The sequence below is a fragment of the Pelodiscus sinensis genome, chromosome 5 (genome assembly GCF_049634645.1).
Source record: "Pelodiscus sinensis isolate JC-2024 chromosome 5, ASM4963464v1, whole genome shotgun sequence".
Taxonomy (NCBI): Eukaryota; Metazoa; Chordata; order Testudines; family Trionychidae; genus Pelodiscus; species Pelodiscus sinensis.
The window spans coordinates 46,608,117-46,635,137 of record NC_134715.1 but is presented as its reverse complement, the minus strand read 5'-3'; the positions used below and the strand labels follow the sequence as shown (position 1 = coordinate 46,635,137).

At 40.6% G+C, this 27,021-nt stretch overlaps 1 long non-coding RNA gene across 1 annotated transcript; it reads right to left on the bottom strand.

The window, feature by feature from the left end:
• Positions 1 to 10,928: 10,928 nt before the first annotated feature.
• Positions 10,929 to 15,176, bottom strand: LOC142829426 (uncharacterized). Its single transcript, XR_012903827.1, has 3 exons — positions 15,007 to 15,176; positions 11,979 to 12,066; positions 10,929 to 11,022 (listed from the first exon to the last, which is right to left on the bottom strand). It is a non-coding gene; the product is annotated as an uncharacterized LOC142829426 (long non-coding RNA).
• Between the last annotated feature and the right edge of the window lie 11,845 nt (positions 15,177 to 27,021).

Sequence of the window (27,021 nt, the reverse complement as noted above, 5' to 3'; positions counted from 1 at the left end):
ACTATCCAATGGCAAAATGTCATGACTGGCCCAAGTAGCATAACATTTTGAGTCTTAATCCTGCAAACATTTGCACATGTGCTGAATTTATGAATAGTGGGTTGTCCCATCAAAATCAGGGGAACTAATAAGGGGGCTGTCACATTACTGAATTGGAGGAAGTAGCCAGATCACTGCTGCACCCCTAGGTGGGGGTGTTGGCCCCAGAAATTGGTATAAAAGGGAGCCATGTGGGGTATTGAATGGGAGCTTATTGTTTGTTGATCTTATGTATGCTATTTATGTGAGTGTATAATGTCTGTGTGTGTAGGTAGGAATCTGTACTCTGTGTGGAAGCTGAATATTTCTCTGAATGTGGTTAAGCATGGCTATGGACAGGCTGAGTAGCGAAGCCCTGTGGGACAATGGCCCTCGATGGGCTATGGACACACCCAAAGAATGGGGTTTGTCACCTGAGGGCAGCCAGCAGGGAACACAGAGATTGGCCTCTGACCAGGTGACTTGCTGCATACAAGAAGAGGCCAAGAAGGAGGTATAAAAAGGCCATGCGGTCGATGCCATTTTGTTCTCAGCTCAGCACTTCATCCCAGAGGCAGCACTGCAGGGATCGAAGAGCCCGGAAGACCTGTGAACCCATCCTGATGTTAGGATGTGCAATAAGAACTTTTAAACCAGCAGCTGCAACATCTCTGCTAGAGCCTGCATCGAGGACTGGGAGATTCGGTGCATGTAACCTACTGTACTTTAATAACCTCACTCTCATGCTTTTCTTTATTGTAATAATAAACCTTTAGATATAGATTCTAAAGGATTGGCCCAGCGTGATTTGTGGGTAAGGTCCAGAGGGCAAATTGACCAGGGATCTGTGGCTGGTTTCTTGGAACCGGACAGAACTTGTTCGGGGTAGGTGGGATTGGGTGCTAGGACCCCCCACCTGTGTATGAGGCCCAGGGCCATCTGGGGCACGGATATTGCTGGGGTGTCGGAGGGGTTTTGCTCGTGAGGCTTCAGGCAGGCAGCTGAAGCACTCTGTCGGACTGGTTTGTGGCCTATTTGGAGAGGTCACCAGTCAGGGGGGCTGTAAGGAGCCCCGGATTTGAGCAATTCGCCCTGAGCGGACGCCCTCAGCTGTGCCCAGACACGGCCCAGTCCGTCACAGGGGCAAAGTAAGACAATTGTTACAATAAAAAGAACATGTGATTATTAACTGGATTATTAAGTGATATTGTGCTGTGGCTAATGATATTGGTGACGAAGAGGTCAAACCTGAATCCATCTATTCATCCATTCAAATCTGGATATTATTGCCAGACTATGGAAAAGTTCAGATCCAGATGTAAATCCTGACCAGAGAAACACTTAAGCACATAGGACTCAGGATTATATGATTAAAGTTAAGTACATACATTCTTTGCTGGATTGAGAACTTAATTTCCAGTCATACAAAACAATGAAGAATTATTAAAGGACAGCTTCATCTGAGGCATCCCCTAGTGGCAAAAATGGAAGTTATTCACCTTGTGCAGTAACAACGGTTCTTTGAGATGTGTCCCCCCATAGGTGTTGGATCATCCTGATGCTGCAGATCAGAGTTTTCCATAGCAGTAGCCCAGTTGGACTGCGCATGCACACCAGGCACCTTGTGCTATTCATGCTTTGTACATGGGGCCTGACCCTCCTCAATTCCTCGTGTATGCCCAAGTATCTGAAAGAGAGGAAAATAAATCCCTGAAACTGACCAGCAGCTGAATCGGGGAAGCCGGGTGCAGAGCAGCTGGGTGCTGCCGGGTTGGTCCCATAGCACTGTCCCTCGGGGTTGTGGGACCAACCCGGCAGCACCTCAGCTGCTCTGCGCCAGGCATCCCGATTCAGCCGCTGCTGAAACTGACCAAAGGCTGATTCTGGTCAGCTGCTGGTCAGTTTCAACAGCAGCTGAATCGGGGACGCCTGGGGCAGAGCAGCTGGGGTGCTGCCGGGCTGGTCCCGTAGCACCACCCCTCGGCGCTGCGGGACCAACCCGGCAGCATCCCAGCTGCTCTTGGGGATGCCTGGGACAGAGCAGGTAGGGTGCTGCCGGGTTGGTCCCGCAGCACCAAGGGATGGTGCTACGGGACCAGCCCAGCAGCACTCCAGCTGCTCTGCCGTAGGCGTCCCCGATTCAGCTGCTTCTGAAACTGACCAGCAGCGGCTGAATCGGGGACACCTGGGGCAGAGCTGGACTATTGGAAGGGAGGGCTATGAGGGATCTGGGGTGGCATCCCCCCTCACCCCACCCCAGACCCTTCATAACCCCCCCTTCTGATAGTCCAGAATATTTGATAATCCTGCACCCTCTGGGTCCAAATGTGCCGGATTATCGCACGTTTACTGTAGATAACTTTGAAGAGAGATGAAGCTCCATCTGTGACCAAGGGTAGCAATGAAGGAACTTAGGAGAGTTGATCCACGTGTGTGAAGTACAAGTCATAAACAGCACGAGGTGCGTGGTGTGCATGCATGGCCCAGCTGGGCTACTGTTATAGAAAACTCTGATCTGTGGCAACAGGAAAACCCAATACCTACAGTAGAGCACTCATGGGGATGTCACTCAAAGAAGAACAGGCACATCTCAGTCTCCCTCCTTCAGAGCCCACAGTGACTTCAAACTTCCTTGTCTTAATAAAGTTTGGATACTGTCCTTAAAAATCCCAGACATCTGGTATGTCAATGCCCTATACGATAATGCAGTATCTTCTGCAACACCAAAGCTCATCTGTACTCTCCAATCCTTCTTAACAGGCAACCCCACTCTTTCAACCAGGGATGATGACAGTCATCCTCTTGGGAGTTCCTGAACAGAAGAATCTCTCTCATTCCCCTGAGACCTCTCATTGTTTCCCTGGATCCACTTTTCTAGCTTAGAGTTCTGCAGCTTGGAATTCTCTAGCCTCTCTGTGGCTTCCAGACCTCTGGCTTCATGCCAACAGGCAATACCCTGTTCTGATCCCTGGTCTTCAGCTGTCTCCATCTCTGCCTCTCTGATTTGAGGAAATCAGCCAGCAAACCCCTCGTACTCATCTCCTGCCTTATCTAAGTATTCACCTGTAGCTTCCTTCAGAGACTTCCTGCAGTCTCAGATCCCTAACAACCCTCTCCTGCCAATCTCTGATTTTAAAGTAGCTCATTCCTCTGACTGAATTGGGTCTGCTTGCTTCTACCTAAATTGGGTCAGACAGTTGAATTGGCCTTTTTCCTTTTCAACAGCCAGTGTTACCCTGAGACAGAACCCACACGTTCTAATCCCTTTGTAAGACTTTCTGCATGTATGGGCCCGATATTAATAGTAAATCAGATAATACCAATAAGATAAATAAACAAACCTAAAACATGCTCTTTACTAGCACAAGTAAATCCAGGATTCTCTGTCACTGTAACTCTTGATCCTTCTCAACCTGTTCTGACACTGCTCAAGTTCATATCTAAGATTTATAGATTATAAATTCAAGTAGGAACTGCTCATTTCCATCTTTACATTAAAGCACCCAGTACATTTTAACACTATAAAGTGATTATTAATTATCAGACAGTTTATTTCCTCAAATTTATTTGTGTCACCCTTGTTCATGCTGAATAGTACCTTGTGATCTGAGTTGTTCCATTAATACCAAAGGGACGACGAGAGCAAATCTCCTGCCTTATTGAATTTTTTTCTGAAATGAATAGGACTACTTGGTAAATTAATTGCCATTCGGAGTGAGGCTTTCAGAATCAAGCCCTATTTAAAAAAAAGTCTCAAAGGTTATTTCAATCTTCTATTTTTTTCCCTTAGTTTCAAATCACTGTAATCAGACTTTCCCTTTTGTTTGTTTAAATGAAAATTCTCATGTTTAAAATGCTGAGTGAGAATTTGGGCCACTTCATCATCAATGTCTTTGCAATTTTATAGTCAGTGGCAGAACAAAATAAATTATAAATTTGCATAATACACAGAATAGATTAAAATACATGGAATGCCAGGCCTGTTTCAAGTGATTTATATTTAGGTGGTCTTCATAGTAAGAATCAGGGGAAATGCATTTGTATAGCCGGTCTTTTGTTTCAATTTGTATCTGATGCTCTTACTGTTTTGCAAGAGTTTCTAGTACCAAAGAGCTATAGGAGGTAAGTTATAATAGACAAAACAATTCCAGAGCTCCTTATGTGCTTGCATGTGGTGAACAGTGAAGAGCTAATAGAATAGAGGTGCAGTCTTCATTGTTCTATTAATTCTCAGTCTTTGCTAATAGTCCAACCTGAGTAAATCTAACTGCACCTTGTCCCCCTCCACCCTCGCCAACAGAGTCACACTTCTATCATTTTCTTATTGAAAAAGTGTGTCAAAATTGTGATATGAAGTATTGTCCTAATCCTACAGAATTACAGAACAAGATCACAAAGTTGGGACAAGCAATCCTATAAAACTAAGACGAAGTTATTCACCCTGTGCAGTAACAATGGTTCTTCAAGACGTGTCACCCTGTGGGTGTTCCATTCAGGTCTTTTTGCATCCTTGTGCTGCTGATCAGAGACTTTTGGTGAGCAGTGACCCTTGCACCACGCCTGCGCATCCAGTGTCTCACGCTCCTGCCGTTTGCCAAGTGCCTGCGTGGTGTGAGCCCCCTCTGATCCTTTTCTAGCTGAAGTCCCTTAAAGACTCCAAGCAAAGGGAAGGAAGGGGGGGCAGTGGAGCACCCACCTGGATACACATATTGAAGAACCATCATTACTGCACAGGTTGAGTAACTTCTTTTTCATCGTGTGGTGTCCCTCTGGGTGCTCCACTCAGGTGACTCAGTAGCCATACCCACCAGATGGTGGATCCATTGGAGTCTTTTATATAGAGGATGGAAGGACTGCATCTGCCAGAGATGTGCAGAGTATTGGCCCATTCTGTAGTGCGTAATGTCATGTCAAAGCACTATGGGAGGACCATGTGGCTGCTCTACAAATGTCCACCCATTGTACGTTATTTAGGAAGGCCGATGATCAGCTGTGGTGGATGCTTCCCAGAAAGTTCATAAGCTGTATATATGCAGCTGGCAATCTATTTGGATAGACGTTGTGCTGAGATGGCTGTTCTTGTATGTGGCCCAGACCAAGCAACAAAGAGTCTACCTGGTTTCCCTAGTTTTATCCAGGTAGAACACAATCACTCATCTAATGCATGAAAAAGATGGCCTCTTTGGAGGAGGTATGAGGCTTAGGAAAATAAGCAGGTGAGTAAATGGGTTCATTTAGGTGGAAGTTGGATATGATCTTCAGGAGAAACGTCGAGTGAGACCTGAGTATAACTTCAACTTTGGTAAAGGTAGTGAAAGGTGGGTCAGCCATGAGAGCTGCAATTTTGCCTACACATCTAGCTGATGTTGTTTCCACTATGAAGGCCACCTCTATATTGTGGTGATGTAGTGGCTAGTGGCTCAAAGGATGGCCCGGTGAGCACGTCAAGTACCAAGTTCAAGTCCCACGGTGGCACTGGGGGGCATAGGTTTTGGCACATTTTCTGCCAGCCTGTGAGGAATCGCTTCACCATCGGATGTGGAAAGAGAGAGAAGACGTCAACATATTCATGGAACACTGTGACCACTGCCAAGTGGACATGGATTGAGATAATAGAGACCCTTGTGTTGCTGAGGTCCATGAGATACTCCAACTCGGGAGGTATGGGGTGATATTGGGATGTAAATGGGGAGTCATGCACCATTGTTGAACATGTGTCCATTTTTTCTGGTAGGTGCTACTCGTGGAAGGCCGTCAACTGTTCAGTAGGATATGTTTGACCATGTACAAACAGGTAAGTTCTTCATTCTGGAACCATGGAGAAACCATACTGTGAATTTAAGAATTTTGAGGAGTAACGGTAGTTCGGACTAGGAAGCCTAGTCCGAACTACCTAGTTCGTGCCGCGTGTAGCCGCACAGCACGGCGTTCAAACGAGCAGGGATTTAAAAATGCAGTTTATGCAAATGAAGCCTGGGAAATTCAAATCCTGGGCTTCATTTGCAAGTGCGGTATGCCTACATTACCCTCCTAGTTCGAACTAGGAGGGTAGTGTAGACATACCCATATAAGTCTAGTATGGGAAGCATATATACTAGACTTGGAAGAATAAATGACTTTTTATTCAGAAAAGTCTGGAAAAAATGCATTTTAGGTCAACATGAAATAACAATTTTTGAGTTCCTAAAAAACTAATCCTGTTTTTTAAGATTGAATTAAATGCTCATCTTTTGCCCTTTAAAAAGTTTTGAACAGAAAAGATGTAAATGTTAAAATGAAATGTTTGAAATTATGCAGAAACTTTTGCAGCTGAAAGTACTCAAATTTGACCTCAATTTCTGAACAGTTTCAGTTAGCCTAAAACTATACTTTTGCAGCAAATAACGTATTTGACAATAACATTTTGCTTAGCTTAATAAACTGCATGCTGCATAAATTACTCAAATAGAAGTTAGATATCTATTTGCTTATTCCATGCAATTAATGTCTGCAAAACTGGAAATCCTATTTTCATTATGAATACTACTTTACAAATTTCAAAACTGAGCTCAAATCTAAGAAAGCTTTAAAAGAGCAATCAGGTTTGGTAATTTTATATGCTTATTGAAAGCAGAGTTATTAAAATACACTGTTCTGTTTCAGCAGTCATCTGTAACTACAAAAATAACATGCATTAGTCTTGTTCTTTTGTTATAAAGCCACCCACTGAAGACCTTCTCCCATTAACTCAAATAGAAAACTGATCTATCAGTAGTTGAAGGGCTTTAACAAAATGTGATTCAGCCTCTCACATCCTGTTTCTATACTGTGGAGTGGAAACTTTGCTGGCTCTCAAATATACTTATTTATCCTGAAATTAGCTAGTAGATACAGATTGATATTTTATAGTAATCCTATAAAATTAAGCACACTTTCTCTAGGTCACACTAATTAATTTTCACCTATAAATTAGGGTTCATTATGGTAAATTACTACCAACATGTCTCTAAAAATATTCTGCCAATTTTTAAAAGCATACTTCTTATAACATCTCCAGTAATAACACCACAGTTTGTAATGAAGAATTTGGATTTTATCAGCTTCATATGGATTGATCTTTCTCAAATCTGTAGGGTATTGTGAGAAAGTCTGCAATAGTAGCTTTCACCCAATCTGAATCCCCGTTCTTTTCTTCATATTATTGTCTCTGTTTATATTACAGTAGTACCTCCCAGCTCTAACTAAAGTCATCACTTGTGCTAAGTACTGCACATACACTTAGTAAAATATAATACTTGCCTTGAAGGGTTTATAGTCCAAATAAACAAGGCAAAGAATGAGAGAAAAATGTGTATTATCATCTCCTAATTGAGATGCAACAAAAAGCCTATATGTGGGAAGGCTGTGAATTGAAACTGATGAATCCAGTGAAGTCCCTTGATGTTCTGCTCTCCCCCCTCCCCCCCCCCCCCCCGGCCTTTTTTTTTAACTAGTTTGTATCCACAGAAGACAGGAGGTTTAACTTTGTGATAGGTTTGGCTTCTAAAAAAACCTGATGGAGATGACACCAAAAAAGCAACAGAAAACCAATGTACATGAGAACTCATGTGGACCCTTTCTATACTGGCAGAGGTTAGAAAGGGCTGCAAAATGGACTCAAAACCATTCTTGCTTACATACTGAATTTCTGAAGTGATTCCTCTTTTGGGGTATGTCTACACTGTAACCATGTGGTGTGGTTGCACGTTGTGTAGAAACAATCAAAATAGTTTTAATTAGTGAAGCAACTTAGAAAAGACTGTTAGGGATGGTGTCGGAAGTGCATACATTGTTGAATAGGGCTTTACTATTGATGAGGATTTTAAGTTCTCTACAGGAAAAAAATATACCTTCATAATATTGATGTGTCTCTTTTTAATGTTGTTATTTTTGTTTTTTGTTTTTAGTCCCAGTGGACATAGTAAGCGCCCTCAATTTTTATTATTTATTGTTTCAAAAACTATTTGTTGCTGAGCTACACCATAGCTTTAGAAATTTTCAAGAAAAGCTAATAAAAGGAAATAAAACATATTGTTTGTCCTGAACTTAATATTTAGATATTTTCAAACAAAGGGTTACAAAAATGAAGTATCCCAATATATTTTTGTGCATGAGTTCTTTCTATTGATAATTTTGAAATTTCTAACATGGAATTTAAGCCATCTTAAATCGTTTTCAAGATTTCACTATGGTTAGCTTTGTAGAACAGTAAGAGTACACTGTTCTACACAGCAAAGTTATTTCAAAATAACAGCCGTTATTTCAAAATAACTTTACTAGCATCTACACAACCAAACCACTATTTCGAAATAAATTTGAAATAGCAGAGTGCTTATTTCAAATTTGGTAAATGTCATTCCACGAGGAATAACGCCAAATTTGAAATAGCTATTTCAAAATAAGCTCTGTGTAGACACTTATATCAAAATAGGGGGCCTCCAGACTTCCCAGAGTGCCCTGCTGGCCACTCCAGCCTCAACCAAGAACACTGGTCTCCCTCCCCGGAGCCCTTAAAGGGGTTGACTCTGGCCACAGTGCCTGTGCCAGCTCCAAGCCTGCCAGCCCAGAGCCAGCAGTCACTGCCCCTGACCCAATGGCACCAAAACATGAGCCAGCAAGCCACTGATAGCCAGCCCTCCACCGCTCCCCAGGAGCAGTCTGCCAGCTCCCAGGAGCCTGCCAAGGCCCAGAGAAGGCGGGCACCTTCTAGATCCAGGGTGGAGATCATGGACCTTATTCAGGTTTGGGGGGGATGCCCCCAATGTCCATGATCTCCTTACTAGATGGAGGAACGTGGCCGTCTATGGCAGGTTAGCTGCCAGCCTGGCCACCAAAGGCCACATTCGAACCCAGGAGCAGGTTTGCATGAAAATCAAGTTGGTCTGGCGAGACCCCCAAACCTGAGTCCTGAACTTCCCTCCTCCCTCCTTCTTCCCCTTACTTCCTCCTCCCAGGTTTCCCCCTTGTCACCAAAGTTTCATTCCCCCCTCCAGTTTTGTTAAATAAAGAGTGTTTGTGTTCATGAAAATACACGTATTTGATTTGACATCAGTAAGGGGGGTTAGGGAGGGATAAGTGGAAGGACGTGAGGGAAGAATGAGGCATGAGCCCCCAGTGGGGCAGAGCAGGGAGGCTCTTATTACTCCTTAGGGTGGAAGCTCCCCCGTAGGGTCTCCTGAATACTGACAGCCCCCCCGATGGACCTCCGGGATGGCAGACTGAAGCAAGTGCAGCCAGGCTTGCAGCCACGTGCCCACGAGAAGCACCAGAGTGGTCAAGGGCAGCTCTGGCTCCATGTTGCAGAGTGCTATGGTGTCCTGAGTAAGGGCAACCAGAGCATGCAGAGACAAAATGCTTTGCTGTCCCTCATCAAGGTAGGAAAGCAAGCAGGGAAAGCTGGGAACCGGCTGTCCGGGGGTGGGGGAAATCCCTTTAAGCACAGGCCTCAGATAGCCTCAGGCAGCAGCCACAAAAAGTAACTCCTGACCTGATGCCCTACCGGACCTGGTCCCAGCCAGCCTTAAATGCGGTTCAGTGTCCACTCAGTGTGGATGCACTATTTCGAAATAGCAAAATGCTATTTTGAAATGCATTTTGTGTGTAGACGCATCATTTCGAAATAACTTATTTCGAATTAATTATTTCAGAATAAGATATTTCAAAATAATGCTGCAACGTAGACATACCCTAACTGTTTTCAGGAAATCCATGAAAGTTCTAATTATGTTCATTAGAAACACAACTAAGATTGAGTGTTGTAGAATACCTGTTCATTCAATCATTGTTGTTATATTGAATTATTTTAAAATTAATGTGTATGAATGATACACTATGGCTTTCTTGTTTTATACACTGGATATAGTGTTACAAACATCATACCTTGTTTGTAATACATTGTACTGGGGCTGGATTACTTCAGCTTTTTTTTTTATCAAAAGATGATAGTATGATGTGTAATTTAGGGATGTCAGTAGTTAATTTTATCATGTGATGCTTACTGGTTACCGGATAACTCATGCTTTCTGGTTACTAGATATCTGGTTACCGGCTAACCCCACTCAACCCCCTTTAAGCAATTAACAGGTTAAACATAATGCTTAACCTATGAATTGATTAAAGAGGATTTTACATCACTAGTGTGATATTGGACATCTATCTTGATCTCATAAATGTATGAATGTCATTTAGTAACAGAATTGTATACTATAAAGTCTATGCTAATACCACAGATATTAATATTCTTCACAATAAAACCCATGGAAAATTTTTCACATATTAAAATGTGTAATGCATTAGCAATAGTGCATTCAGAAAGTCTATTTAGTTGACAACCATAGAAGCTAATACTTTCTAAATGATTAGTTCGTGTTTGTGGATACATTGACAGAAAATGGATGCTATTTTAGCTAAATAATAGGACATTTTTCGAATAAGAGTTATGTTCATTGTTGGAACCTCATCTGCAAATTCAGTGATTGATTCCCAGTGTGTTTTCGTCTCACTGTATGAAAATAATTCCTAATATTTGAACAGAAATTACTTGTTCATAGTGAAACATTAGCTCATTAATTAATCCTCACAATACTATGTAAGTACAAAATTAATGATATTCCACATTCCGGATAGGGAAACTGAAGCAGAAACCTTTAAAGCCTGATTCCAAGCTTATTAAAATAAATGTAAAGACTCCAATTAATTTGTTGGTCTTTGGAACAGTCCCTAAGTGACTTGTCCAAGATCAAATAAGCAAGTTATATGTTGGACATGGGATTCAAGAACCCCTGTATGTTAATGCTAACATTAAAGATGAATACAATCCATGTATATTACAATGTACAATTGTTGCAACTTGCACCTACTTGGTGTTCAACCTTGTACTCACTGAACTCCTGCGAATCTAGCCAGGAATGCAAAAGTCATTCTTCTGAAGACAATACTTCTGAAATAACCAGGCCAGATACATGGTGCCCCGTCTACTAGTAGATGCTGGCAAAGATCATAAAACAGGAAACTTGTCTATAGATCAGGAATATTTCCACATGTTCCTTTATGTGTGCTTGCACCTTCACAGAGTATTTACATCATCTCTAAAACGTATTTGCATATGTACCTATTATTTAAAAGAGGTGTATGATGGCATCTAGTGGCATGTATCTGCATAGGAAAATGATAGTAATTCTATTGTTGCATAGCCTACTCAGACCTAATAAGAGTACTCTATGCCAGGCCAAAGAACAAATATTTAACTTTTGAACTAATTTCTTCAGCTAGAAGAAATATGAAATATTCCATACAAACGTAATCATTTTAATTTTCACCACATTTTGTTTAATATGAATGTCTTCACAACCACATAAAAATTTCTTCATTCAAGAATTCATTCAAGAATCATTCAAGAATTCACTTTTCCTATCTTTTTCCATTTGATTTCTATCTCTTTTCCACATTCACAATGATTGCTCTACAATTGTTCACTTTTCACTGATAAACACTCCTGTTTGCTAGTGTTGTCATAGTAACCAATTCATCACCAGTACTGCAGAATAAAAGTAAAGTGAGCCCACGGTGTTTCTATAGGAAAGGAGTTTTCAAAGAATATTTCTTTATGAAGATGTATTCTGCAGTTTTAAAATAATCTTAAAGACTTATCCTCTCATATGCTAAGTAGTTTTAGCTTTGTTGTTTTTGTGTTTTTCATTGTGAAGAACTATAATAGGTGGAAATGTTGCTTTCTGAATTAATTCCTAACAATGAACATATATTAAAATCTTCAGATGGGTAGCCGAGTCTGTAACAAGAAAAACTTAAAAAACAACAAATAGTCTAGTAGCACTTTTGTTAGTCTTTAAAGTACTACTAGACTATTTGTTGTTTTTTATATATTAAAATAAAATCTTACACAGCTACTGATATTTAGGATTAAAAAAAAAAAAGGCACACACCTTATCACCAGGGACACCATCAATATAATCCAGGGCATCACTGTCAGAGAAATCAGAGAACTGAAGAGGCCAGTGTTGTCATCATCTCCTTACAGGCATAAAATAAGAAAAGATAAACATTACAAGATAGCTTTTGGAGATCTCCTTTGAAGTAAATTATTTTTAGTTCTATAATTCTATAAATTCAAAATATTTTTTCTTAAATGATGATTAACAAAAAATGAACCTGAAATGCTTCCAGAATGAGATTTTATACAGGAGACTCTCACAATTCATGCAATCTCTATTCACAATTCCATATTGATGAGGGTCTCGGCCTGGGAAGGGGATGGTAGCAGGGGCTGGGGTCATGTGGAACTCATTTTGGGGACCAGGAGCTGCAGCTCTCAGGCTACATCTAGACTGCAGGTTTCTTTCAGAAGAAGCTTTTATAGCAGAGACCTTTTGAAAAAAAACTTCTGAAACAGTGTCCACACTGCCAAAGCGCATCAAAAATGCGATCTGCTTTTTTCAAAAGATAGTATCCACACTGAATGGACGCTATCTAAAATTTAAGCTGTGATTATTATAGATGGAGAGGCCACCAGGGCACCTGTGCTTTTTCCTCTTTTCTCTTCTTTCAAAAGAACTCCCTCTTCCCTGTCCACACTTGTCTTTTTCCAAAAGAGCTCTTTCGGAAAAAGGAGTCTTCCTTGTAGAAAGAGGTTTACCAATGTAGGAAAAACCCTTGTTCGTTCAATTTTTTTCGAAAGAACACAATTGCAGTGTGGACGTAACTGGAGTTTTTTCAGAAAAACAGCCGTTTTTCCGAAAAAAACCTTCTGTAGTGTAGACATGCCCCCAGCTTGGAATAACCCTTAAACTGTATGGCTATGTATACAATGGCATGAATTTCTGAAAATGCTTTTAACTGAAAAGTTTTCCATTAAAAGCATTTTCAGAAAAGCACGTCTAGATTGGCAGGATGCTTTTCCACAAAAGAACTTTTTGCGGAAAAGTGTCCGTGGCCAATCTAGATGCTGTTTTCCGCAAAAAAGCCCCGATCGCCATTTTCGCAATCTGCTTTTTTGCGGAAAACACTACCGTGCTGTCTACGCTGGCCCTTTCAGGGAAAAGTTTTTCGGAAAAAAAATTTTGCCCGAACAGGAGCAGCATAGTTTTTCCGGAAAAGAACTGATGATTTTACATTAGAACGTCAGTGCTTTTCTGGAAATTCAAGCGGCCAGTGTTGACAGCTGGCAAGTTTTCCCGGAAAATCAGATGATTTTCCAGAAAAACCTTGCCAGTGTAGACACAGTCTGTAAGTGTACTCTATATGCCATTATCTAAGAACATAAGAATAGCCATACTAGGTCAGACCAAAGGTCCATCTAGCGCAGTATCCTCTGTTGATATTGGCCAATGCCAGACATCCCAGAGGGAGGAAACACAATAGGTAATTGTCACGAGATCCCTCTCCTGTCATCCATTTCCAGACAAACAGAGGCTGAGGACACTATTCCTACCCATCCTGGCTAATAGTCATTGATGGACCTAACCTCCATGAATCTATCTAGCTCTTTTTTTAACCCTGTTAAAGTCCTAGTTTTCACAACATCCTCTGGCAAGGAATTCCACAGGTTGACTATGCACTGCATGAAGAAAAACTTCCTTTCGTTTTGTTTTAATATTAATTTAATTTGGTGACTGTTAGTTATTATATTGTGGGAATAAGTAAATACATTTTCCTTATTAACTTTTTCCACACTAGTCATGATTTTATAGATCTCTATCATATCCTACCTTAGTCTCCTCTTTTCTAAGCTGAAAAGTCCAAGTCTTTTTAATCTCTCTTCATATGGGTCCTGTTCCAAACCCCTAATCATTTTGTTGCCCTTCTCTGAACTTTTCCAATGCCAATATATCTTTTTTCAGATAAGGAAACCACATCTGTACGCAGTATTCAAGATGTGGGTGTACCATGGTTTCATATAGAAGCAATAAGATATTCTCAGTCTTATTCTCTATCCCTTTTTCCCCTTTTCTCTAAATCATTTATGAAGATATTGAACAAAACCAGATCCAGATATAGAATCCCCCTCATAACTTTCAAGATCAATTATGAGCCCCTGATAATGTCTCTGAGAATGGTTTTCCAACCAATTATACATTCATTATAGTAGCTCCATCATATATTAGCTCCAGCTCTCTAGTTTTATGAGATGGTTATGTAAGGCTGTCTCAGAAGCCATCTACTGCTTCCCCATTGTCCTCAAGGGATGTTAGCTTTCTTTGAAAAGGTATCAGGTTGGTCTGACAGGATTTGTTCTGACAAATCCATGATGACTATTACTTTATCACGAGAAAACTATGCTAGTTTTTGCTTCTATTTAAAAAAAGATCTTTCAGCAATCATTCAGTTTTCCAGATTCTCATTTGTTTAGAACAGTAACTGCCTAGGTTTCTCAATTAAGGCCCAATTCCACAAACTTTTTTTCTGGTTTTACTCAGCTGTACAATCCAATGTCAACAGAGCACCAGGAAAGTTTACAAGAGCAAGATTATATGTTTGGCTATATAAAATCAGGATTCCTTAGTTATCGTCTCATCTCTGCCACTATTATGTTTTTTGATCTTTGACAAGTCATTTATTCACTATGTCACAGTGAATTCACCTGTAAAACAAGGACCAGGGTGGATTCATGATAAAGATAAATCTCACATGAATCCCTGAATTAGTGTGTGAAAAGGAATCTCTATACATAGATTTCTCCCATTTGCATGGATGGATAGGTGTCAGAGCTTCTGTAATATCATTCTTCCCTGTGATAGATTGTCTACAGGCCTGGGACATCCATGGGAGGGACAGGAAGAAGGAAACTTCAGATAAAGCAAGATAAGAGTGGGAAGGACCACAATGATAAAACCTGTATTTCTGAAGTAAAGGGTATTCTATCAGAAATGTGCTCCATTCAGAAGCTCTATTGGAGCCCCAGATCTTCGAAAAGCCTATCACAGTAAAGTATACTGTTAAAAGAAGCTGAATTACCTTGCCACAACTCCCTTTTTCTTGAGTTCCCCATTTTGGTGAGGAAAGAAGATTCAGGGGCAGACAAGTTACTTGTGTTGCCAGGTAGATAGAACTGGGGGACATAGATCTTAAGAGATTCACCACTTTTGAGTAGGTCTCTGGGAGGTTTGGGAGGTTGAGGAACAAACAATAACCTGGAAGAATGAAGAGAAAATTATGTGAAGGAATCATTTTTGTAACTTATAGCGAGGGATGAATGACTATGCCCAGAGTACACACCTCCTTCCTCAAGAGTGGAAGCTCAAAATTTTATAATGCATTTTGAAATCTCAATGTAAGAGGTCCTGGACAGTGGAAATACATATTATCTTCCTCTCTGACCCACATTTTGTAATTTTTCTCTCAACTCCCTGTTCCTTTTAAGTGTTGTGTTCTTGATTAGTCTTTTAACTTCAGATTTTTATAAAACCTCCCACTCCTGAAAATCTGTATTCCCCCCACCAAGCTTAAGTATTAGTATCTTTCATGTCTTCACTGAGCCTACCATGTGAGAACAACTGATAATCTTACAAGGGGACTCAGCCTCTCTCATTCATGGGATCTGGCTGTCCAATAGAGTGTGAAATATTAACTATACAGTGAGCTTTATTCCCTTGTAGGAGACCAGAGAGGCCACTGAGAAAACCACTTTTGTGAAGCAGAATGCAGAGACAGCCATCATCTGACGAGCAGTCCCCAGCACTCCTCTGTGCAGCAGTGATGTTAATGTACAATGCTGTATCTTAATAGCCATTTTGATTGGCTATTAAAATACAGCACTATAAATTAAAATCATTACACACTGCTGCAAAAATATCTACCAAGGATGAAATCCCTGGAAATTACCTTTCAGTTTAACATTATGCTACCTCTGCCAAAAGAGTTGTCTCAGACTAATTCCCCATCAAAGAAATAGAGGCATGGCTACATCATATGCACTAACACAAGACACAGTAGAAGAGGCATTCTGCCTTTACTAGAAAATGCTGGAGATAAACTATTCTCTGTTCCTTGAATGTTTCTTTTTAAGGATGGTCTGTTAGCTCCCCACCTGGAAACCTTAGAAGCACAACAGGGGTTAGAACTGAGTAGCAAATAAAAAATGCAGGTTGGAAGATTCGGGAGCTGGAAACATTGGGACATCCAGGAGATTGGCTGCAACTGTAGGAAAGTTGGCCACAGGGGTGAAAAAAGCAGTAGGATGAATGTACAGAGACTGTGAAACAGGTGTATGTCAGATGTACAGCTAAATCTAAAGTGTTATGATCAGGGGTGAGGGGCCTGTCAGGGATAATAGACAACAAATGAGGACGGATCCTCAGGGGGAGTTGAGATGAGTTTGAGGCATCTTCATGTATCTCCCTCCGGCTCTAGATGAAGAGGGCTTCATGAGACCCGTGAGTGGGCATCTTCATTCCATCCTCTTTGGACATAAAGGGGAACAGATAGTAAAGCTCATGTGAATGCAGGTAGTGTGTGCAGAGGTAGAGGAGGAAGAAGCAGCAAAAGGGTAGGTGCTGTACACCTACATGGAAGAGTGAAAGAAAGAAACCCTGCTGCTGATGCATATTTTCATTACCTGTTCTTTAAACAGGAGTGGGGTCTGGAGGAGAATTAGGGCAAACTTTACTCCCTATTTAATCCTTGTGTAGAAAATAAATGATGCACAGGAATGCCGTGGGTGCTCTGTCTGAATGAATGGATAGGAAGGGTGAAGGTGATGAAGGTTAATCAGGAGACAGGAAATTGCCTCTCACAAGGTTTTGATCACGACCAGACCACAATCCATTCTGCTCTTCATTGGTGTTACCAGAAATATATCAATTACACAGCCTTAAAAAAGGCAGGTGCAGCTACTTATGGATCTTCCCTACTTAGATTGCAGTTTTTGCCCACTTCAGTGGGTTAGAAAGAGAGTCTGGTTATTTTATCTACACCAATTTATTCATCTCAATGAGCTACAGACCAGCAAAATGGACAATATTACTGTTGATGCACAATATTACTACCACTACAGATAAGCACAATTTAGTGAATATTAAATAGCATCAAGATCTTGCAGCAAAGAATAAAGCGTTACTTATTCCTCATTCTTGAACATGCTTCTATTTGTCAAAAGGCAAAGTGAGGCAGCAGGGTAGATGGTGAGGTTAGAACCACAGAATCATAGGGTTGGAAGAGACTTCAGGAGGTCATCAAGTCTAACCCCCTGCTAAAAGCAGGACTATTCACATCTAAATCATACCAACCAGGACTTTGACAAGCCAGGAAATAAAAACCTCTAGGGATGGAAATTTCACCATCCCAAGGTAACCCAATGCTTTGCCACTATCCCAGTGAAATACTTGTTCCTAATATCCAATGTAGACCTCCCCCACTGCAACTTGAAACCACTGCTCCTTGTTCTGTCATCTGTCACCACTGAGAAAAGTTTCTTTCCATCCTCTTTGAATGTTCTCCCTTCTATTGAATATAAATAAATATATTAACCTGGAATGAAGAGAGAGAACACTGCTTAGCTCATATAGGAAAAATAAAACCTTTGTTTGAAGAAAAAAATCACAGAATATATACATACATTTCATTCCCTTGGAAATTTTTCTTCCTTCCTGAAGTTTGAATAGCCTCTTTTCTCTGGGTTCAGTAAGGACACTTTTTTTTAAAAAATAAAAGTTCCAAATGATCCAAAACACAACATGCCTAATGCTGCACTAACTTGTAGTCTATAGAACAAGCCTGGGCAAAATATGGCCCATGGGCCAAATACGGCCCACCAAGCCACTGGATCCATCCCACAGAGGCAGCGAGGAGCCCCAGGTAGGCTCCTGAGCTTGCCTCGCAGCCCTGCTTACCGCACAGAAACACAACTGCAGGGATCTGCTTCTGTTTAAAAACTGGAAAAGAGGGTGAGAGTTTTAGGAGCTATCTGCCCCCAGCACATTCCCATTGTCCAGTTTCTGGCAGAGCTGCTTGTTGGAGTAACAGGCAGCCAAGAATAACCACACCCCCTCTCCTGGGCTCAGTTATTCATGAAGCTCATGGCCAGGCAAGCAAGCAGGCTGGCTGGGAAACATGTGAAGCTCTGCAGGCAGGCAGTCTAGTTTGGCAGCTGGCAAGTAAGTCTCTTGGCAACAGCCTGTTTCTGGTACCCCAGCCCTTTCCTGCTCCAACTCTTCCTCCCCCCCCCCCAACATACCAAAACCCTCTGTCCCCCTTACACTCATACCTCCTCCCAAAGCTGGCACCCCAATCTCCTACCCCAGATCACAATCCCCTCCTACTCTAGGTCACATTCCAAACCCCTGCACTCAAGTCCCCTGCCCTAGGTCACAACCACCTCCTTCATCCATACTCCTTCCCAAACTCCATTCTCTTTCCTACACCCCAATCCTTACACCAAGCTCCTCTCTTCACCCAACCGCCATCCCAGATCCCGTATCTCCTCTATTAATATCATGGAAGAGTGAGGCCCTCAACCACTTTCCAAAATCCCCTGTCAACAATTATTGGCCACCCCTGCTATAGAAGAATACCAGATACAAATGATAGGAGGGAATTATATCTGGTGAATATGGTGGTAAAACTCGCTATGCATTGGTGCCTGTTCTGTGGTATCTTTTCATTTAGAGGGCAAATTGGGGTTTAACTCCATGATGAGAAGAATTTTCTATACATAAGTGGGTTTTTTTCATTTACATTTTAAATAGTTGAAATAGCATTTGTTGAAAATTGCAATGAATCTCATTCAGGCAAAGAACTGCCTTTAATTTGTTTTAAACCTACTGCTCATTAATTTTATTTAGTGCCCCATAGTTCTTATATTATGGGAACAAGTAAATAAATTTTCCTTATTCACTTTCTCCACATCACTCATGATTTTATAGACTTCTATCCCCCTTACTCTCCTCTTTTCTAAGATGAAAAGTCCAAGTCATTTTAATCTCTCTTCATATGGGACTTGTTCCAAACCCCTAATCATTTTAGTTGCCCTTTTCTGAACCTTTTCCAATACCAATATATGTTTTTTGACATGAGGAGACCACATCTGTACGCAGTATTCAAAATGTGGTCAAACCATGGATTTATATAAAGGCAATAAGATAATCTCTGACTTATTCTCTATCCCTTTTTTAATGATTCCTAACATCCTGTTTGCTTTTTTGACTGCCGTTGAACACTATGTGGATGTCTTCAGAGGACTATCCACGATGACTCCAAGATCTCTTTCCTGATTAGTTGTAGCTAAATTAGCCCCCATCATATTGTATGTATAGTTGGGGTTATTTTTTTCAATGTGCATTACTTTACATTTATCTGCATTAAATTTCATTTGTCATTTTGTTGCCCAATCACTTAGTTTTATGGGATCGTTTTTAAGTTCTTCACAGTCTGCTTTGGTGTTAATTATCTTGAGCAGTTTAGTATTGTCTTCAAACTTTGACACCTCACTGTTTATCCTTTTCTCCAGATCATTTATGAATAATTTGAATAGGATTAGACCCTTGGGGAAAACCACTATTTACCCCTCTTCATTCTGAAAATTTATCATTTATTCCTACCCTATGTTTCCTGTCTTTTAACCAGTTCTCAATCCATGAAAGGATCTCTTTTATCCCATGAAAACTTAATTTATGTAAGAGCCTTTTGTGAGGGACCTTGTCAAAAGCTTTCTGGAAATCTAAGTAAACTCTATCTACTAGATCCCCCTTATCCACATGTTTTTTGACCCCTTCAAAGAACTCTAATAGATTAAACAAAATACAGGACTATGTCTATCACTATTCTAATAGATTAGTATGACATGATTTCCCTTTACAGAAACTATGTTGATTATTGCCCAATAAATTATGTTCTTCTATGTGTCTGAATTTTGAAATAATTCGCTTTTCCAAAACGCCCCTTAACCCTCATGGAACCAAGGTTACCGGAATGTTGGAATAAGCTGCCCATTATTTTAAAATCTTATTCAAAATAATTTGCTACTTCAATAGATGCAGAATAGCTATTTCGGGTTACTTCTGGTAAACCAAAATAGCTCCACAGTATAGACTTATGGTAATCCTCATTTCATGAGTAAAGGTAAGTCAGTCCTCCAGCTCAACATTATTTTGAAATATATAGTAGCTCAGTGTCTGAGAGTCTGTAATGCCTAAATGCTGGCTGTTCCCTCTGGGGGGCGCTGTTGCCTGAAATACTGGCTGTTGTCTCTGGGCGGTGCTGTTTCTGAAAAGCTGGCTGTTCCTTCTGAGCAGCCCATGCTGCATGGGGAGCGTGGGACCCAAACGGCCGCTTGCCCCCTCCCCCGTGGCAGCCCGGCTGAGCGGCGTAGAAGTCAGCCGAGCACCATGGCGGAAGGAGAAGGGAGGGAGGAGTGGTGATGTGCGGCAAGACAGCAGCTCCAGGCCACGCCCCCTGGACATGAATGTCACCGCCCCACCCCCCTTCACCTCCCGCCATGGTGCTTGTTTGACTTCTGTGCTGTTAAGCCGGGCCGCTGCATGAGAGCAAGTGGCACAAGCGGCTGTTTGGGCTCTGCGCTCCCCAGGCAGCACAGGGAGTGTGGAGCCCAAAAGGCCATTTGGACTCTGGGGTCCCCCAAGTGAGAGGCAAGAGGGGGAGGAGAGCTGCGGGGGGGAGGCAGTAGGAGAAGGAAAGAGAAAGAGAGAGAGATGGAGCGAGAGACCAGAGGCTCAGGGGAGAAGACTGACGTGGAGGAGAGACCTGAAAATCCCGTCTTATGACGGGCTAATTGGCTAGTTTTGAAATAAAAGCCTGTAGTGTAGACGTACACTATGTTATTTTGGAATAACATCAGTTATTCTGAAATAATGCTGCTGTGAAGACATACCCTAACTGAAAAAACAATGTACTGTAAAGACTAACAAAAAATGTATATAGTATCATGAGATTTCTGTTTTATCTATTTTAGAAATTACAGCCAGTATAGCTAAGACAATAGCATCACCAAAGATAAGCTAGCCATAAAACATGGCAGATATAACTATGACAATTATATAAATTGGGTAAAGCCTATTATCTTCATTAATTTTCACTCAGTTTGTATGATACTGGGAACTTATTACAGTAGTTTGACAATACCTTTTATCCGATTAATATGCATTCTAGAAGGAAATATGTCAGTGATTCAGTGATCATTATACTTTCTTGTATCAGGATTTTCCCCAATGATAATGAGTTATGTTAAGCAATTGATAAAAGCTTTCTAAAATTAAATGGAAACTTTTATTATTATGTATAAAAGAATTCCTCTGATCTTATTTTTAGATATTTAAAGGGCTCTTAAGAGTTCTTTTGAAGATAGCAGAATGCTTTTTTTAAAATAAAATGACATGAAAATACTTTTAATTAAATTGAATATATATTTATATACATATAAACTCGCAAAAACTTGTGTAGAAAAGTGGATTGTATCTACCATGTAGCTGACATGTAGTTACAGTTTCTTGAGCAGAGGTCATAAACACATTTCCTTTAGAGCACTCAGTATGCTGCTATTCTTAGTGAAAAGGTTCTTAAAGAAAATTGCCCACCAATAAAGAACCCAGTAATTCCCTAATAAACTCCACTAGACAGGAAGGATATGGTCCTACAGGATAGACTATGCAACAAAGCATTCACTAAAGAGCTAAATAATTCCATCTCTGGACACAATATTCTTCATTTTGCATGTCATGTATCATGAAATCAACAATATGTACCTACTGCAAGTTCCAAACCAGATTTCAGTAATTGATACCCATTGAGAAAATTCAGAGTAAGATATCTGAAAATCCCAATTCAATCTCCATGTCTCTTCATGAAAGATAAGATTAAATAAATTGCAAACTAGTCTACAGCATATCTTTTCTGTTTTATTCCTCAAGTAGCCTAAAAACTGGACAAAAGCTATTTTCAGATAAGAGTCCTTGCACTTTAATTGTGCCTCGAATCAGAAAAATCTCTCTGAAATCAGTTTTGCTTGAGATAGAATTACTGCTGCCTATGCAAGTGCACAAACAACCCTTTGTGAGTAATGCTTATGGTTATTGTTCATTACTTTTTTATTTTAATAGGTTTTCAAAGAAAACCCAGAAAACAAATAATGCTTTGAACTTAAAAACTTCTAAAGGTTTTGTGAAACCTGGCATGTAAGCTAGTCCCCATCCTCAGTTATTTCCCTTTATTTAATTTGTACCCCCTGCTACTGTTATAATCATAACTACAAACAAAACTATGTTATTGCCCAAGAAATAAATGAATTTTCCTGTCAAGCAATTACATAGAAATCTCAAGCAGGATATGTGGAACAGATCACTAAGCATCCTTATTTTTTTTTCAAAATGGAGGAAATATTAAGTAACAGACAGACAGAAGTGAAAGTAAACGGGTGCGCCCTGGTGCACAGCCCCAGCAAAACCTGGCTAAGCTGCAGCAAAATCCATCAGTGAGCTATTTAAAGAGCTGGCAGAGACCCTGGTTGCAATAGGACAGTGCCTGTATGAAATGTTAAGTTACTTTTACCACTGCAAACAGAATACATGAAGAATGTCCTATTCTAGGAAAGAATGGTGGAAATTTATAATTTATACCAGACCTGAGTGACTGAAGCACGAAAAGCAGTTACAAAAAACATTCAGAAACAATTTTCAAGAATTCTCAAGGAAAAAATATACAAATACAATCATGAAAGTCCCAGAACAGCATCCATTGAAGAATTAAGTCAGCTTTTTGAGACCTACTAGACTTACATTAAGACCTAAAGTGGAGATTACAAAGAAATCAATTATAATCATCCACCATTTGCCGCAGAAACATTTTCAGTAATTGAAAATCATTGATGGAGTTCATGATTAGAAATTCAAAGACCTCACATTTCATCTATGTCTGTGCAAAAGAAGAGTTAGAGAAAGGTGAAGTCTCTCAGAAGGATTTGCTTGCAACACATGATTACTTTTTTTAATCACACTCTGAACCTCAATACAAGAGAAAGAGTTTACTGTAGGTTTTCCTAGATACAAGGCTTCATTTCAGTTACAGATGCCAAAAGACCCTTCGAGACTAGAGCCAAGATAAATTTCTGTTTCTAATAACTACAACTGGGCTTAAATATATCACACCACAGATCTTCTGTGTTTTTCTTAGTTACTTTGGAGACATAAGAATGATGACACTGAGTTAAAGTGTATATTTCAGATTCCAAAAGACTACTGTAGATTTAACTGAGCACAAATATACCCCCCTGCCAAAAAAAGCTATAACTATAGGCACGTCTAAACTACATTCCTCTTCCAAAGGAGGAATGTAAATAAGGCCAATCGAAAATTCAAATGAAATGTGGTTTTACAAATCTCGCGCTTCATTTGCATAATCGTGTGAGTGCGCTTTTTTGAAAAAAGAAACCGCAATCTAGACGGGGTTCTTTTAAAAAAAAAAAAAAAAAAAAAACAAACAAACAAACAAAAAAAAAAAACCTTTTTCAAAAGAACCTGTACACCTCATTTTTTCAGGACTACGGGTTCTTTCGAGAGAAATATTTCAAAGCAGATATATCAACTTATCAAATCATTTTGTGGGCAACAAACACGTACCAAACAAACCCCCTTCCCTCCTATGATTTCCTGAAGGAAATTGAGTAAAGCTGTACACTTTGAGTGTATTTTCCTTGGCAGCACAACACTCCAATCACCACAAAAACTGTTGGAACCAGGAACTTGCCTTAAAATATGTGCAATTAATATACTTAAAAGAATTCTCAGTTCATTGAAGCAGATTGATCTTCAAAGTGGGGCTCAAAGAAGGATATAGGCAAATCAGCTAGGCTGCCCTCATGGAAATGCAGCCAAATCCACCAAATCCCTTTCCTGGAGAATGGATTTTACTAACTAATAAGAATTGTCAAGACAGTCAGCTCCCGTGATGGACAGATCTGTTTTATGGCAGGCCACCTGCACTGTCTGCTCTGCTTTCCTGTGACTCTTTCCCACCTCACCCCCCAGGTTCAATATTGCAGCTTGTCTCCAGAAATTCCTACAGAGATTCCAGAGGGTAGATGGACTTCAAACAATATGAAAAACTGCTGTATTACGTTTTCCTAGGATTCCATATTGGTTTCCAGGTGGTGAGTATTAAGGCATGGATCAGTGAATAATGAAAGAACTTAAGAAGAATTCCAAAATAAAAGTGTCTGTACACAGATTTGCATTGAAATAACAAAAGGTATGGATTAAATCCAACTCAGCTATTTTGTTGTAAATATGTTTGGAGAAAAACCCTTAAGCTATGTACATACTGAAACTTCCACCAGGGACAGGGAAACTGAGTTGGGGGCCACTGCCCCACAGAAAAATTAGTCGGGAACTGCACACAAGTGAAAAGCAGAAAAATATCCCCAAACCCTTACTGACAGGGCCCCTGACTGAGAAGAAAAGCCCCAAGGCTTTGGTGTGTGAGGGAAATGTGGGTATTGCCTTTTGTGTGCTCCAGCCCCGTGGGGAGGCAGAAAGGAAGCTGGAGCACCAGTTCAGGCTTCCCAATACTGGAGGGAGGGAGGGGCCCTGATCCTCGGGAGCCGGATTCAGGCAAACAGGGCCTGAGGTTCTCTACCCCAGCTTACACCAATATAAGGGACGTGCTTAGGGACGTAAAGGAGAGGATTAAAACCCATTTCTATGAGTGGCATAAATAAGGCTAGATGATGTCATAGAAGTCATGGAATCCACGACTTCCAATGACTTCTATGACATTGGGTGCCCTCACAGCAGCCCAATCTCCATGGTTGGCAGGGGCTCCTCCCCTACAGCTGATCTTCCTCTTTCTCCCCCTGCAGGTGCTGGCAGTGGCTAAGCCACGGGCAATGGGGACCTCCTGCATTTCCTAGCCCACAGGAGAATGGGGGACACCACCCAACCATTGCATGCTAGGGTCCCTGCAGCTGCCATGATGGGGGAAGGTTCTGGATCCTCCTCCCTCCCCATTTTGTCAGGGATGTTTTTAGGAAGTCAGGGCAGGCCACAGATTTCATCATTTTTTTGGGCCCTTGACCTGACAATGACTTTTACTAAAAATATCCTTGACAAACTCATAGACTTAGCATAAGCTGTGTTGGTAAGAGACCAAAGGTGATAAAACAACTTACAATGCACCAACCTAAGCACCAATGTGAAGCTCTACGCCAGCAGGAAAGCTTCTCCCACCATCGCTATGGCTACTTGCAGGAGCTGGAATCATTAAGTTAATAGGAGAACTCTCCCCTTTTTGCTTGGAGAATCTTCACTAGAAGTACAGCTGTGCTGCTGTAGCCATAGTCTTTTAGTTTCTTTAGTTGGTCTGCTGCTTTCTGAAGAAAGAGAGCTGTCAACAAACCTTCACTCTTTAGTTAACAGTTCAATTCTTGCATCACAGGATGGTCCTCAAGTGCTAGGCTAAGCTGCTTCCACTTTAAATTAGTGGAAATATTTCAGTGTGCAAATTGTCCTTTTTAGGTGTAGAGGAAACATTTTACTGAACCTAACTAAAGCACTTAGTCAATATCTAGTCTGAGACATACAAAAGTGCTTCCAAAATATATTTAGTAAAGGCTAAGAAAAATATCTGTATCTTCTTCTTGGTAGCCATATACAATCTATATTTGTTCAACTCACTCCCACATTAGAATGTATGATTTTCTGATTTTCCCCCATTTCTGATACAGAATACTGTTCCAGTTTCTTTCTGACTCCATTTTTCTCCTTCTACTTTTCTTTTACGTTTGCAATAGTGAGAACCACGAATAAGTCCATGAGAACCTTTGTGGTTACAATGATGTTATATTAATATAAGTGAGAGGAAAAAAGCTCAAAGTATACTCATCTGGGGGAAGGTTTAAATACTTAAAAAGCTTTTGCAGAAAAATTCCAAGCAACAACAGCAAAACAAACAAGAACAGGAAAACTCATGTACCCCAGTTATATGTGCACACACTAACACAATTAAAGGTTCAAATACTGAGAAAGTGATAAATTTTAAAGACTAGGAAACCCCTGGGAAAATATTTATTTTGATAAATTATAAGAGTTACATGTAGACTTGTAGAAAGGGAAAGTGGGGGAGAGTGAAGACGACAACAGGAGCCTTTTTTGGCACAGGGATGTAGAAAATTCCAAATGCTCTGCAGGGTGTATATGCAGCTACATGGCTTCAGATAGTACATGACAGTCTTTTCTACTGCCTCATGTATCTGGTACACAGAACTCTGTCTACCCTTGAATAATATTTTTATGTTCCCTTTGGGGCCATATGCACTGCTAGTACAGTGCTACAAGAATATAAACAACTGGTAGAACTGGTTGGGACTTTTCCTAGAATTTCCATTGTTCATGCATTTGGGTTTTAACTAACTTCCACCAAAAAATGAAGAGCTCTGTCAGAAACCTGCCTAGTTTCCTACTACCTCACTTAGTGGATTCCCAGAAACATCAGATTCCCAGGATCCCAACTGCAGAGCTGGTAGCATGGAAGCCCTGAATCTATAAGGGGCTTACAGTGTCTCAAAGCTTCTAGCTTCTTAGTAAAGAGTCTGGAAAGCCTTACAAGCCCTGGACGTGAAACAGGATTCCCAGGGCTTCTATGCTGCCTGGTAGACAAAGGAGATCCTGGAAGCCCTATGGTAGCCAGCTGGTCTATTTTGGTTTGATTAGATTACAAGATTTTTAGGCTTTATTCTGAATCTGTTCTCAAATATCAAAGTTTGCCCTACAATGGAAATTCTGAGTTTGACTTACTGTAGTTACTTAATGTAGTCATTGATATTCAAGAATATTTACCATTGCTGCTGAGTTTTGTAATCTGAAGAACACTTGTACATTTCAAATGGCTTCCTGTATGCAGCTTTATCCACGATGCTCTTAACAAGAAAAATGAAATTTATCCTGACACTTACACAAGGTATGTAAAGGTGAAGAGAAGAGGAGTCACCTTCTATCCTTTCCTCCTACTGCACAGCCATGTAAAATTCAA